Here is a 13887-nt window from a genome sequence, read left to right on the forward strand (position 1 = left end):
CTCGAAGACCTTATGTATATGAATATGTGACTTAAAGGATTAACCAAAGACTTTATGTTCTTTTTCCTTTTCATACATCTATGGGAAAACCCTTTTGCTACCGTTCTCATTCTATTTTCAGTTTATTTTTTGTAGTTTAGACATAAATTTTAGTATTTTACTGAAAGCTCCTTGAATCCTCTTTGAAAGCTTACAGTTTAGCAAAGTGGAGACCGCATTTCGTACACGCAATAAAAAGGTGCCTAACCTCAGTATTCTATAACTAGAGCTGGGCATAGGATAAGTCGACTCAACTCGTCTAACTCATTTAGACCCGACTTAATTAGAACCGAGTGGGTGAGTCAATTTGAGCCGAGTAGACTTCGCGCAATCCAAACTCAAACCGCGTCGACTTCGGTTCACCTAGTAACTCAATTAGATTTGACCCAAAATCCGACTCAGTACTAACTCGACTCAATCCGAAACCCGACTTGACTCTGGTTTGGGTTGTGTGTGTGTGTGTGTGTGTGTAATCTAACCTACCTGTCGCACCTGACACAACCTCTCTCCCTTCCTCCTCTCTCGAGCCCGATAGCCACCCACCACCACCAGGCCACCCTCCTCCTCCTCCTCTCTCTACTCCACTCCTTCCCTCATCTCTTACATCCGACGATCCTGACTCGATAACTGCTAGCTCAATAGCTTAGCCGCTCGTCTCGACTGAGCAGCTTGTCCGCACTTACTCGGCCACCCACTCACCGTCGACTCTTAACAACCACCCAACTCTCCAAATCAACCACTTCAAATATTTTGTATTTAGGAAGACTTTTATTTCATAATTTTCATCTATTCTTGTGAAATACATCATTTTAGGGTATTCTAATTTAGGAGTTTTATGAAATTGAAGTCGGGTAGGGTTGAGTGGACAAATTGAAATGTGTCAGGTGCTAATATTTGGTCCGGGCTGCATCTGGACTGGCTCGAGTTAAGCCATTTCTAAATCTTAAACCCTAAAAAATGTCAACTTGACCCGACTCGATCCCCATGACCAGGTCGGACTTGGTCTGGATTAGTCCATGCCAGACCTAGACTCGGATCGGGTCAGGCATGTTGTCAAGTCAAGTCCAAGTCAGGTCTATTTCAAAACCGAGTCAGGTCAGGTAAGCACTAACTCGGTTCGACTTGACTCTTGCTTAACTATATTCATAACTGAGGCCCTTGCCTAAAATCCATGATGTAGATCAAACTGGGATTCACTCGAGTAACGAATTCTTTAGTTTTCCTGATCTCAAGGCAATTTTAGGGTTCCTCCCCTACTGTGGATTCTAGAGCCTTTATTTTGGTTAGTGGTGACTTTAAAACAGTGATTAGTCGAGTCGTTCTATCAATCTTATAAAAGGTAGTGTACCATCCAAAACCTAATTGGGTTTTTGCAAACCAAGTGCATACCCTTCGGGGCTTAGCGTCTAAGGATACAAGCATGTAGCATGAGGGGTTATGAACAATATAAGTATAATTATTAACTTATTTTCTCAACCATTCTGAGAGGTTTGAATATAGAGGTATTAACTATGGGTTCTATTAGATCTCAATAAACTTTGGATTTAGGCCTTCATTTGCAACTGCTTATATCAACCGAGCACATAAAATCATTAAAATCTCTTCTCAAGCCCTCAGCGAGATTTGGTTACGAAAGTCTTAACTATGAGTTCTACGAAATCTAGATAGACTTTAGATATGAGCATTCATATGCTATCACCCATATTAATTGATCATACAATATATATATATATATATATATATATATATATATGTGTGTGTGTGTGTGTGTGTGTGTGTGTGTGACACGAAGTGAAGCAGATACAGCTCTTACGTGGTTAGCCCACCATTAAAAACTTCTAGGGCCCAGCATAATGTTTATTTGCAATCCTACCAGTTCACGAGGTCTCACACACCTGGAGGAAGTGAAAAAACACAAAAGCAAATATCTACGTTATCAATCACTGCTGTGTACCTTTATTGTGGCCCACTTAAGATTTGGATCTGCTTCATTTGTTGTCTTATGCCCTTAAAATGATAAGAAGAAACGGATGGACTGTGTGGATATACTACACATACATGAAGGTGGGCCCCACAGTCAGGGCCGCACCGAATCCGCTCCCATAGATAACGGAGTAAAGATACGTGCAGCTGTACCAACGTTTTTTGCATTTTCGTGTGAAGTGTAAACGAGGTGTACATGTGCAAGATCCAAGCCGCTCATCAGGCAAGTCCCGTTGTAAATATTACTCATATGGGCAAAGCAGAATAATACCATCATCTAGTGGGCCATAGATTCACGTTTGACTATGGACGACCGTTCGTCAGCTTCTTCCAACCAGGCGATCATTTTTGCCTAACATTTAGGATATATACTACATCTACACGTTCCAAAGTGTGTTGCACGTGTACAAAGAAAAGGGCATTAGAAAAATGATAATATATAGTCAACATTCCACGTGGCCTAATTTTTAGGGCACGATGCATGCACTCGACAGAATGTCCGTCAACATTCAGGGTTCCTCCCAACGTGCTGTGTACCACGTTGGTGCATGTATATTTCATGAGTGCAGATCGTCCGTGCTAAAGGTATACTGGAAACTCGAGTGCGTCGCTTTGGGAAGCAGATAGCGTACTGAGTTACTCAGTACTAAACGTTGTGGAGTCCACGGTATCTACTCTGTTAATACATTTTAACAGATAATTTTAAGTCTTAATCCCAAAATGGAATCTTATCCAAACCTCAAGTGGACCACACCACGGGAAACAGTGTGATTGAACCTCTACCATTGAAAATTCATGGAGGCCACAGAAGTTTTGGATCAAGCATGTTTGTATTTTCTCTTCATCCATATTTTTGTGATCTTAATAATGTTCACTCCCCAAGTATAGGGTTGTGATGTAGTAATAAACTCGGTGAGACCGAGGTCAAATCCCAAGGGACTGAAACCTGTACGTTATCTGAAACTAGGTAGAAATAGAAATAGCCTAAGATGAAATCGAAATCAAAAATAAATTGATGAATAATGGTGAAATACTAATCTAAAGCTTAAGGAATTCAGAGAAAGGAAACTAGGGATTCAGAGGATCCACTTGTAGAGATCAGGGAGATCTTATGCCTGCATCAAGAATCATGGAAATCAAACTGAACTTACTTGATCTAGTCTTCACGAGATGAAAGGTATATGAATTAGAATGGATTCTATCATCAAACCATGCCCAGAAGACAAAGTAAACAACAGAATTAAACTAATTACCAACCAATCAACAATGCATGAAAGTTAAGAAGGATACCGTCATTCAACCATGCCCATGAGATGATGGTGAACAACATGGTTTCTTGACGTCATAAACATCAAAAGGAGGAAGAAATACTCAAAGCCATCGCAGATCTATTGTAATTTCAGTCACAACAAACCATTAAATAAAACTGAAAGTATTCCTTTTAATTGAACTAAAATCAACATCAGTCAGTCTAGCTTAAATCAAAGGCATAGAGTCAGTCCCATCACGCTACAAGCTTCATCTCTTAGTCCTAGCTAAGAGGTTTAGCCTAACATAAGCAGACTAAATCTCAACATAATTCATAGGAAAAAGAAGAAAAATAAAGAAAAATATATAAAAATTCTCAACACTTCTCTCTCCGCCTCCCTTTCTCTATCTGACGTCCCCTGTTCAAGCACACCCCCTTCTCCACGTTTTGGAACTCTTTTTATACCTGCTGGAGTGGTGGAAATCGGATTTCCGAAGCTATCGCACACGCAGCGAAAGCCTTTTCGTAGCCAAGTTCGGGGCTTCATAATTCTCGCGTTCCTTGCATTATTTCTTTAAAATCAACGTCGCTTGAAAGTATTTTGGCTGGCTTACACGATGGACGGTTCAGATCTGCCATATGATCAAAGATGGTGGGCCACAACTGCCTGAAAAATCAGATTTCGCGGACGTGCGTAGCCTTTCGCACATCCGGCGCTGACGTGATCGGTGGGCTCCACAGAGGTGTTTTCGAGGAAATCCACCCCGTCCATTTGATTGCCCTCGAAATTTCGGTAAGAAATGGATGGTTTTTAATGTCCATTGACTCAGAATCAGAGAAGAAATCATTCAAAAATCAATTTGAACGCTGCAGGGCAGTCCACTTATGGCCTTTGTATCGCGCACGTGTGCTTGCATGGGTACAAAAATTCAGCATAGGTTCGAAGTATTCATGGCCCTTTACAAGATGGACGGTTTAGATTATCCATATGCTCACTTTGTGGTGCCTACTAACGTCCACAAAACAGACGCCGTCCGTCCGTTACACAGCGCCAAAACGAAAATTTCCGTTTTGGGAAGAAGATGCGGGTCAGCTGTGGCTAACCGGTTTGATGCACCGTGAGTGTACTGTTCACTCCCCAAGTATAGGGTTGTGATGTAGTAATAAGCTCGGTAAGACCGAGGTCGAATCCACATGGACTGAAACTTGTACGTTTCCTGAAACTAGGTAGAAATAGAACTAGTCTAAGATGCGATCTAAATCAAATAAAATTTAGGGAATAATTGTGGAATAATTATCTAAAACTTAAGTAATTCAGAGGAAGGAAAACTAGGGATTCAGAGGATCCACTTGTAGAGATCAGGGAGATTTTATGCCTGCATCAAGGATTATGGAATTCAAACTGAACTTACTTGATCTGGTTTTCAAGAGATGAAAAGTATATGAATTAGAATGGATTCCATCACCAAACCATGCCCAGTAGACAAAGTAAACAACAGAATTAAACTAATTACCAACCAACCAACAATGTATGAAGATCAGGAAGGGTACTGTCATCCTACCATGCCCATGGAACAATGATGAACAACAGGGCTTCCTAACTTCATAAACATAAAAAAAGGGGAAAGAAATACTCAAAGCCATTGCAAACCCATTGTAATTTCAGTCACAACAGACCATTAAAGACTGAGAAAATATTCCTTTAATAATCAACTTAAAATCAAATCTAGTCCATGAATTTACATTGAAAGCACAGAATAGACTCTCCCATCTCGCTACAGGCTTCACCTCTTAGCCCTAGCTAAGAGGTTTAGCCACACATGAATGGCCTGAACAGATCAAATGAAAATAGAAATAAAAAGAGAAAGAAAAGAACAAGAAGGAGAGAAAAGAAGAGCAGCCTTACGTCCAGCAGCCAACCTCCATTCCCACGGCTGCCCTGTACTCAGCCAAGTCTCTCCCTCTCATTCCAGCCAAAACTGTTCCACGTTCAGCCCTCCTACTCCAGCGCTCTCCCTTCATTGTTTTCCTCTTTCCTTTGCAAACATTTCTCGGATTTCCTCCACGGCAGCTCTCAATCCACCCGTCCTTCCAGCACTGACAAGCCCCCTCAAACCGAGCCCTTTTCTCTCTCTTTATAGGCAGCAAAGACCCTGCTGGAGTGCTAGAGGCAGTGGCTAGAGTTTTCGCACTCCGTGCGGAAATTTTACGCAGCAGAAACCGGACGCGCAATCTCTGTTTTTCGCAGCAAAACAGCCTCCGTTTGGTTTGATTTTGCGGCGCGAAATCAACATATTTGTTGATTCTGACACCTTGGCTAGGGCTATGGCCATCTGTTGAAGCATGTGGATGGTCTGGATCATCAATCCGACGGTGATCAGAAGAACACAGGGGCCCACAGCGTCCGATTTTTGCGGTCTGCGAAACAGAGCCAGCGCTTCTCGCGCTGGCTATTGGTGGGACCCAAATCCTTTCATTTTCTCCGAAATCCACTCTGTCCATTGTAATCACATCGAAAAAACAGTAAGAAATGGCTGGCTTCATGTTGGATTCGGTGTGGCCCATGCGATCTTTGTTCCCACCGTCCATACCTGCATGCGGTTAAGATCTTCACCCGTATGCTTGCATGAAGGAGAAAGGAAACCTAGGCGTCGATTTTGGCTAACCCTTAGAACGAATGGACAGATCTGATCATCACTCCGGGCGTCTAGTGGGGCCCACAAGCAGAACCGACGGACGAACAGCGTTAACGCTATTTGTGTTTTCTTGGAAAATTTGAATTCTGTCGGTCAGCGCCTGCTGACCGACTTTGAGTGCATGGGTGCACGGCTGGTGCACTTGCAGACTGTACACATGCAATGCACATGGGGTCCATCCTGGTGTATGTACAAAATCTCCTCCGTCCATCTGGTTCTTCACATGATTTAAGGCGTCGAGACCGAAGATGAGGCATATCCAGAGATCAGGTGGGCCTCAGATCAGTAAATTGTGGGCTGAAATGTCCGTTGGGCCACTTCCACAGCGATCCAATGGATGAAATTTTACGTGTACGGTTCATTTATGGTCCTCAGGCCACGTATGGAGTTTCAAACTGATCAGATGGTGGGAACCCTATGATCTTGCATTCTGGACACTTTTCAGGCCCCTTGAGCTTCAATTTCTCGATTTTCTTGGATCCCTGGCGTGCAAATCTGTTGATCTTAGTCTCCTAGGGTCCGTCCCTTGCCTTGGTGCATTCTGAACGTTAAATCTGTGCTTTTAACATCATTTCCCATTCAAGCTCATAAATACGCCCTGCATCACAAACATGATTAAATCAGGCCGATGAACAGTACTATGATTGTAAATCCTGGTAATAACTGGGGTCTGATATGCAATATTCGACCCTCAACACAACCCCCAACCAACATCTTGCTAGTCCCTAGCAAGGTATGCGAAAAATAAGTTGAGAATTACAGGACAATTTCTACAAACTCATGAGATTTATGAAAACAATTCAGATACTCGAATTCTAAGATTCATGAATGTTGACATTACTTTCTCCTGAAATCAATCTCATGGTAAACTTCATAATCAAGCTCAAATATTAATCCATTAATTAGAACGATTCTAAATATTGAATTCCATGAGTGTATCGTGTAATATCGGCTTAACATTATTAAAATTCACTTCTCTAATTCAGGATATCATTGGTAACCACAAGAGAATTCATGATAACCAACACCTAAACCAAAGCTTGATTCGTTTTTCTAGCTTTTGATGATTTTCACACTATGTCAACTTGCTTAAAAGTATAGCCAAGGAGGAGAATCGAATCTACACCTATAGGGAGCAAACCTATGGTAAAGACCGGTTGCCAAAAAGTTTATGAATGTCAACCTTGGGGAATCAAACCTTCACCTGTAGGGAGCAAACCTATGGTGAAAACCATTCGCCCAATCTTTTCAATTTCTCAAGTTGGTTCCTTTCAAGCTTAGTGATCACCAAATTAATCCTTCAATATCGAATGGAACCTTAATGTGCAAGTGAGATGTGACATGTAAAATTATGATTCAATCAATGTTTAAAACTTCTAATCATGGATTAATAGTTCAAACTCTGAATCCAAGAGTCATAAATTACCAACATCATGTATTTTGTAATTCCAAGTGTCCCAGATGGCCATCAAAATCACTTTGAATTCATACGAAATTCCAGAAAAATTTAAAATTTTCACAATTTTCGCTCAAAACCAAGAAAATACAGATTAGGAAACCTAATCTCCCACCCCCAACCTAAAATCTACATTGTCCTCAATGTAAAAGAAATAGGCATGCAATGCACATGGGACAACGAAAATATAAGAGGAGTGATGGAAAGATAGTACCTGGATGAAAGAATCAAGAGGCTTTCCAAAGATATTTACATAAGAGCGGGTCAGCACAAGAAAGAAACCAATCAGAAGTAAAATACAAAATAACAAAAATAAAACCCTACCTATACTACTTTCGTAGGTGATCTCGATTGCATTTAGCGTATGCAACAAGCCTTTAAACCCCTAGGTTGCCCCTAGTGGACGAGTTGTAGTCTCGTGAGGGTTTGCAGTAATGTTACCCACAAACATTGAACTAACTAATGATAAAAACGAAATGAAATGAAGAGCTGGGTTGCCTCCCAGGAGCGCTAAGTTTACCGTCTTCAGCCAGACAAATAAAGCAACTACCCTAGTCCTATGAAAGCGATAAACTTACCTGTACCTCCATCAGACTAGGAGATCAATCCTGGTAAACAGGAGCAGTCAGGGGCATGGACATGTCCTCTGAATCAAATTTCTCGACAAATGGTTTCAATCGATGTCCATTAACTTTAAACTCTTTGCCATTGTCGGGATCTCTTATCTCAACGGCCCCATGAGGAAAAACAGTAACAACAATGTAAGGGCCGGTCCAACGAGATCGAAGCTTACCCAGAAAGAGATGTAACCGAGAATTGTACAAAAGGACCTTCTGACTAGGCGTGAATGATTTTCTCAAAATGTGTTGGTCATGAAATGCTTTCATCTTGTCCTTGTAAATTCTCGAATTATCATACGCATCATTCCGGATTTCCTCAAGTTCATTCAATTGAAGTTTGCATAGCGAGCCAACGTTGTCCAGATTGAAATTAAGATTTTTGATCACCCAATACACTTTATGTTCCAGCTCCACAGGCAAGTGACAAGCTTTCCCATAGACAAGTCTGAAGGGAGACATTCCAATAGGGGTTTTAAAGGTAGTACGGTATGCCCATAAGGCATCGGTCAATCGGATTAACCAATCCTTACGATCAGGGTTAACCGTTTTCTCCAAAATGTGTTTAATTTCCCTATTAGAAATCTCAGCTTGCCCACTTGTCTGTGCGTGGTACGGGGTGCTCACCTTATGAGAGATACCGTATTTCTTCATTAAGCTCTCGAATGGTCTATTACAAAAGTGTGAGCCCCCATCACTAATGATGGCTCGAGGCGTTCCGAATCGAGAAAGGATGTTTTCTTTTAGGAATTTAATGACCGTGCGATGGTCATTAGTTCGACATGGAATCGCTTCAACCCATTTAGTGACATAATCCACGGTGAGCAAAATATACAGATTTTCAAATGATTGGGGGAATGGTCCCATGAAATCAATGCCCCAGTAATCGAATGCTTTAATGATAAGGATGGGATTCAAAGGCATCATATTTCGACGGGACAATGCTCCCAATTTCTGACAACGCTTGCAAGCTTTGCAAAACTCATGAGTATCCCTAAACATAGTGGGCCAGTAAAAGCCACACTGCAGAATCTTGGCCGTGGTCTTTTTAGCAGAAAAGTGACCACCACAGGCCTGTGAGTGACAGAAGGAGATGACGCTCTGATGCTCATCGTCTGGTACACATCTCCTTAGAATTTGGTCTGGGCAATATTTAAATAAATAAGGATCATCTCAGAAAAAGTTACGCACCTCAGTGAAAAATTTCTTCTTATCTTGCCCAATCCACTGTGTCGGTATGGCACCTGTAGTAAGATAATTAGCAATATCAGCGAACCAAGGTGAATGGGAGACTCGGAACAGTTGTTCATCAGGGAACATGTCGTTGATATAGGTCGTCTCAAGGGGATCAGAGGTATTAAGGCGAGAAAGGTGATCGGCCACAACATTTTCTACTCCCTTTTTATCTTTAATTTTCAAATCAAATTCTTGGAGTAGAAGAATCCATCGTATCAAGCGGGGCTTAGAATCATTCTTAAAAAGAAGATACTTCAGTACCGCATGATCTGTATAGATAATGATCTTGGATCCGATCAGGTAAGACCTAAATTTATCCAAGGCGAACACTACGGCTAAGAGTTTCTTTTCCGTAGTTGAGTAGTTCACTTGGGCAGGATTTAGAGTCCTACTCGCCTAATGAATGACATAGGGCCTCTTATCTTTTCTCTGGCCTAGGACCGCCCCAAGAGCATAATCAGAAGCGTCGCACATAAGCTCAAAAGGAAGGCTCTAGTCGGGTGGCTGCATGATAGGTGCAGTGGTTAAAGTGCCCTTAAGCTTGGTGAAAGCTTCCTGGCATTGCTCAGTCCACTCGTATGGAGCATCCTTTTGAAGAAGACTACATAAAGGACGAGAGAGGAGACGGAAATCCTTTATGAATCGCCTGAAAAATCATGTGTGTCCTAAGAAGGATCGCACGTCTCTGATGTTCTTGGGTGGAGGTAGGTTAGATATAAGATCGATTTTTGCCTTATCTACCTCGATTCCCTTGGACAAGATGATATGCCCAAGGACAATTCCCTTCTGAACCATGAAATGACACTTCTCCCAATTAAGTACCAAATTCTTTTCTTCACATCTTTTCAGCACACATTTAAGACTTTCCAAGCACTTGCTGAAAGATGGACCGTAAACAGAGAAATCATCCATGAAGACCTCTAGATATTGCCCCACCATATCAGAAAAGATACTAAGCATACATCGCTGAAAGGTGGCAGGGGCATTACATAGTCCGAATGGCATCCTTCGATAGGCAAAGGTGCCGTAGGGACATGTAAATGTGGTCTTTTCCTGGTCTTCAGGGGCTATCTCTATCTGATTGTAGCCCGAATACCCGTCAAGGAAACTGTAATAGGAATGACCAGCTAACCTTTCCAGGATCTGATCAATGAATGGTAAGGGAAAGTGGTCTTTCCTCGTGACGGTATTCAACTTCCTGTAGTCAATGCACATTCTCCAACCAGTAGTGACTCTAGTTGGCACGAGTTCATTATTGGCATTGGCTACGATGGTAATTCCGGACTTCTTAGGGACCACTTGAGTTGGACTCACCCATTAACTATCAGATATAGGGTATATGATACCCACGTCTAATAGTTTAAGAACCTCGGCCTTAACCACTTCCTTCATATTTGGATTTAGTCTACGTTGTGGTTGCCACGCGGTTTTTGCATTATCCTCAAGATATATGCGGTGAGTACAAATCGAGGGATCGATTCCCTTGAGGTCCGCTATCGTCCATCCCAGGGCTCCTTTATGCTCAATGAGAGTAGATATGAGCATACTCTCCTGTTCTTTCTCTAGGTGGGCAGAGATCACCACCGGGTATGTCTCATCTTAACCTAAATAGGCATATTTCAAATCGGAGGGCAAAGGTTTTAGATCAAGCTTCGGCGGCTTGAGATTAGACGGTAGAGGCACTACATCGGTTTATGGCAATTCTTCAAATTGTGGCCTCCACCGGTTAACTTCAAGTACCGGTGCAGTATCAAGCAAGGCACACGTCTCCCTAATCATGTCATCATCAAAATCATGGGAGTAGGCTAGGCACGTCTCCAGATGGTCGGAGGATAAGGTCAGCGGTGTCGTATCTTCCACGAAAGAGTCAATCATGTTAATGTCGTGGAAATCGTCATCATCCTCTGAGTTGCTGCCGTTATTGAAAAAAATGTTTGACTCCAATGTCAAATTTCCAAAAGACATAGTCATGACACCATTCCTGTAATTGATAATTGCATTTGACGTGGCAAGGAATGGGCGACCAAGAATGACGGGAATCTGAGTGCTCATGTTATTGATGGGTTCGGTGTCCAGGATGATAAAATCTACAGGGTAGTAAAATCTATCGACCTGGACTAACACATCCTCAATTATCCCTCTTGGTACACGAACAGAGCGATCAGCAAGTTGTAGTGTGGTCAGGGTGGGTTTTATCTCACCCAAATCTAACTGTTTGTATACCGCGTAGGGAATCAGATTGACGCTCGCTCCTAAGTCAAGAAGTGCATGATCAATTCGATGGTCCCCGATTACACATGATATGGTTGGGCTACCGGGATCCTTGAATTTCTGCGGCACTTCTTGCTTCAGGATGGCACTCACTTTCTCAGTCAAAAAGATTTTCTTTTGAATAATTTTTCGTCTTTTGGTCGTGCATAAATCTTTCAGAAATTTGGCATATGAAGGAATCTGTTTCACGACATCAAGTAGAGGAATGTTAATTTTCACTTGTTTCAACACCTCTAGGATATCCTGAGAGTTAGAGAGAGGTTTTGGTGAAACCAACCGTTGGGGGAACGGAGCAACTGGCTTCTCTAGAAGTTCCGGTTCTAATTTTTGTGGGGCATCACTGGATCCATCATTGTTGTCCTCTTCTGGTTCTTGAGGATTTTCGGGCCTAACCGGAAGAGTTTTATCAATGATCTTTCCACTCCTAAGAGTGGTGATGGATTTAGCGTGCCCCATCTGATTTGAAGAGCTGGGATCATTAATCTCGTACTGCGGTTTAGGATTGGGGAGAGGTTGTGCAGGAAGCATCCCCTTTTCTATAACCGTCATATGAGAATCTATCTTTTGTATAAAATCTGTAATTCCCCGCATTGCCTGAGCCAGCTCTTGTATGGAATTTTGAACCGGTTCCTCTTGAGGTTTCACTTGATTTGGATTTTGATTGAAGAAACCTGGAGGAGTAGCCGTTTGTCCGTTCCTCCAACTAAAGTTTGGATGATTTTTCCAACCAGGATTGTACGTATTGGAGTTAGGTCCAGTAAAAGGTCTTTGATAGTTGTTTACGGCATTAGCTTGTTCGTTCAACACTCCTCGAAAGGCGGGTATTGTAGGACAATTTTCAGTTGTATGAATGTTGCAATCACAGATGCCGCAAACAATTTCATTAACCTTATCCTTCTTTCCTTACATGGCCTCAACTTTCCTTATGAGCGTAGTCACTTTACACTTGAGATCATCCTCTTCTTTCAAGAGATATAATCCACCTTTCTCCTTTAATTGAGTCGGCCTAGACGTGGTGTTCGCCATTGGGTAATAGTCCCATGATTGTGTTTTTTCAGCGAGACTATCGAGGTAATCCCATACCTCGTCGACATCTTTATTAATGAACTCTCCATTACACATTGTCTCGACCATTTGGCGCATGGAAGATGTCAGTCCATCGTAGAAAAAATTTGTAATGCACCACGTTTCAAATCTGTATTGTGGGCATGAACTGACCAAATCTTTGAACCTTTCCCAACATTGGAAGAATGTTTCATCTTCCTTTTGGGCAAAGTTCATGATCGCTTTTCTGAGGGTAATCATTTTATGATGTGGGAAGAATTTTTTTATGAATTCCCTCTGCATATCGTTCCATGTGCCAATGGATCTAGGACGCAGTGAATGTAACCACGTCTTAGCTTTCTCTTTTAAGGAAAAAGGAAAGAGTTTCAGCCTAATTGTATCCTCAGATACATTAGGAAAACATAATGTAGCTATAATCTCATCGAACTCTTTCAAATGTAAATATGGGCTTTCTGATTCAAGTCCATGGAATTTGGGAAGGAGTTGGATAACTCCTGACTTGATGTCCATTTGTCCTGTGTTTTCAGGGAAAATCATGCATGAGGGCATACTCACTCCTGCCGGTTGTAGATAATCTCGTAAAGTACGAGGCGGGGGTGCTTGATGCACCTCGTTCTCATCTTGGGTATCCTCCACCCTGGGTGGAAGTAGAGGAGGTTAGTCTTCAACCATAACTTCAGTTAACTCAGGGGATTTCGAGCGGTGTCTAGTCCTGCGATGGATAGTCAACCCCTCAACCAATCCTCCTTCAGTCAAGAGACGTCGAGTGTCGTCACGGGCCCACTTGGGCATGAAACACTCGCAGCCCTCAATCAAATTCAAGGTCTAATCCTAAGAAAGGAAAAGAAAATCTAAAAAGAAAGAGAGGGAGAGTTGGAAAGAAATTACCAAATTGGAGTCCTAAGTTAAAACCTGCAAAATAAAACAAAATAAGTTAGATTTTAAAAAGAGAAGAACGATCCTTTAAAAGAAAAATAGCAGTAAATTAATTTCTAAAAGAAGGAATTCCTAAAAGAAAGTGAAAATTTCTAAAATAAATTAGGAAAGACCTAAACTAAAAAGTAAAATATTAAAAAAGAACTGAAAAAATAGAAAGTAGAGAAGGAGCTTACCGAATTAGAAATTTCTATCTTAAAGGCTTACAAAATAGGAAGGTTAGTTTCTAAACAAAAATTCTAAAAATAAATTAGGAAACAAAATTAGATTCTAAAAGAGTTACAATTAGAAAGTAACAAAAGAGGAAAGTTTCTAAAAATAAACTACTTCCTAAAAATA

At 41.5% G+C, this 13887-nt stretch overlaps 1 non-coding gene across 1 annotated transcript; it reads left to right on the top strand.

Annotated features, from left to right (window-relative positions):
- The first annotated feature begins 12739 nt into the window (after positions 1–12739).
- Positions 12740–12846, top strand: LOC131257158 (small nucleolar RNA R71). The gene has a single exon (XR_009177173.1). It is a non-coding gene; the product is annotated as a small nucleolar RNA R71 (small nucleolar RNA).
- Positions 12847–13887: the final 1041 nt, after the last annotated feature.

This window comes from Magnolia sinica, chromosome 9 (genome assembly GCF_029962835.1).
Source record: "Magnolia sinica isolate HGM2019 chromosome 9, MsV1, whole genome shotgun sequence".
NCBI lineage: Eukaryota > Viridiplantae > Streptophyta > Magnoliopsida > Magnoliales > Magnoliaceae > Magnolia > Magnolia sinica.